This window comes from Vicia villosa, linkage group LG4 (assembly GCF_029867415.1).
Source record: "Vicia villosa cultivar HV-30 ecotype Madison, WI linkage group LG4, Vvil1.0, whole genome shotgun sequence".
NCBI lineage: Eukaryota > Viridiplantae > Streptophyta > Magnoliopsida > Fabales > Fabaceae > Vicia > Vicia villosa.
The window spans coordinates 21,232,097-21,234,448 of record NC_081183.1 but is presented as its reverse complement, the minus strand read 5'-3'; the positions used below and the strand labels follow the sequence as shown (position 1 = coordinate 21,234,448).

At 22.0% G+C, this 2,352-nt stretch overlaps 1 long non-coding RNA gene across 1 annotated transcript; it reads left to right on the top strand.

The window, feature by feature from the left end:
- Nucleotides 1-224: 224 nt before the first annotated feature.
- On the top strand, nt 225-1,122 carry LOC131598953 (uncharacterized). Its single transcript, XR_009282454.1, has 2 exons — nt 225-781; nt 868-1,122. It is a non-coding gene; the product is annotated as an uncharacterized LOC131598953 (long non-coding RNA).
- The last annotated feature ends 1,230 nt before the right edge of the window (nt 1,123-2,352 follow it).

Sequence of the window (2,352 nt, the reverse complement as noted above, 5' to 3'; positions counted from 1 at the left end):
TAGTGGAAGTTTGATTATTGCAAATCCGAATATGGCTCTTCGAGGAGTTATTGGATCTACAACGAACATCTTTTGTCCAACTCATGTAATTTTCATATATATATATATATATATATATATATATATATATATATATATATATATATATATATATATATATATATATATATATATATATATATATATATATATATATATATATATATATATGGTTGTTTTAAAACATTCATTTATAATTAAAAAATATTTTTACATGGACAAGGAAAACATCAAGTGCAACCTTTGGTGCATGTGTAGTGGAAGTTTGATTATTGCAAATCTGAATATGGCTCTTCGAGGAGTTATTGGATCTACAACGAACATCTTTTGTCCAACTCATGTAATTTTCATATGTTTTTATGTCTGATCCAATAAAACATTTAATTAGTAAATAAATATATGTTTACATCTCATTCATGCATTATTTCTACAAAAACATGTCAAGTAAATTAAATCTAAAAATATGAGGGGAGAGAGATATATTAAAATAATGTAATTTTAAAAAGCGGTAACCAATTTCGTGTGTATGTCAAAATAATATTGAAATTCTAAAATGGATTCTAACAACTATTAAGAGACATTAATCATAAATTCTAATTAAAAAATGTTTTTTTTTACACTATAAAATAATAATAAAATGCATATTTTAAAATACAAATTAAAAAACATATGGCACAACAAATTCTTAAGTTTGTTAGTGTCATAATTATTTTTCTTTTCATATTCTTCATTGTAACAGATGGTAAGTTCAATTTTGCAATTTATTTTTAAATTTTAATCTTAATATTTCATTTTTTATTATTAAAATTTTATAATTTAACACCACAGGAGTTATCATATGTCAATCTAATCGACAATGTAGTAAAGCAATGACTAACTGCTTTCGTCCTAATCATCCAAAGTGTGTATCAGGGATATGTCAATGTTGCTAATTGTAGGAATAAAGTTAAAAAAAAAAAATAATTCCAAATATTTGCATGTATAATGTATAATGTTTGTACTTTTATAATTTTCTCATACTTCACTTATGTTCTTCGAATTTTCAAATTAATTTGATCCACTCAAATGCTTATTATTTTATTATGCTATGCATTCGTTCACTCTTAGAAATTAGTAGGAGAATTTATTTTTAATTATGTTTTATTTATTAATATTTATTATCGAAATACAATTTCAGTATTTTATTTATATTTATCAAATATAATTCTTTTTACAATAATCAATAATATATATTTTACTCAAGTTTTATTTTTATGTATCCACAATAAACATTTGTCTCGTTTTTTTACTTATCTGTGATAAATATGTGTACTGGTTTTTTGTATATCACTAACAAACACGCGTTTCATATTTTTATTATATAAATAGTGATGAAAAATATTTTTCTTTGTATTTTTTACATTAATTGGTGTCAATTATTTATTATATATTTTAAAAATGAATTATAAAAAAAGTTTTGAGTACACACAACTCATACATGGGACAATTCTTTGTATGTGATTGAATAGTTAGTTAAATTTAATACATTTTATATTTTTAAAGTAAAAATGAGCATAGATATAATATACTAAATTGAGTTTATTATAACATTGCAGAAAAACAAATGATTAGTACAAATAAATCTATTAAAACTATTTTTTAATATTTTTTTAAAAAAATTAAAAATATATTAACTACAAAATTTAAGCACAAGATATATTAAAAGAGCTCATCCAACAAAAGATACGTCAGTCCAAGTTAGTCAAAAACAATCAAAACTCAAACTAGACTCCAATGCATAAAATGCGTTGAAGCGACTTACTCCTCCAAACCTGAAATTCGACTTCAAAAGATGACTCTTAAGTCTTTACCCACCATAAAGCTTGGACTTTATCCTTCTCAAAAATATTTATATATGTGAGATATTATTAAATATTATATATATTATTATATATTTTAACTAAGCATAATATTAACGTGGGATATTGATTGAAATGATAAAATGATTTTAAAAGAACTATACATTTCAATTGATTTGAAACAAATTTGTGATAAAATTAATATGTACTTCAAATTTAAATAATGAAAATAGAGAACACTTACTTATAAATTTATAGATCACCATTTAAAGATGGAAAAAATGATTTAAATAAACTAAAAAATAATAGTTTTTTTAAGCGAAGGTATATTGAAAGGAGTATTAGGGATACTCCAACCCAGATACAAAAGGATAAAAATGGTCAAAAAGAAAATTACAAACCAATAGATATTTAAACTAAATAATGCAAAGGATCTTTACAAAAATTATAAAAGTTGCTATTGGTAGGAGTAATA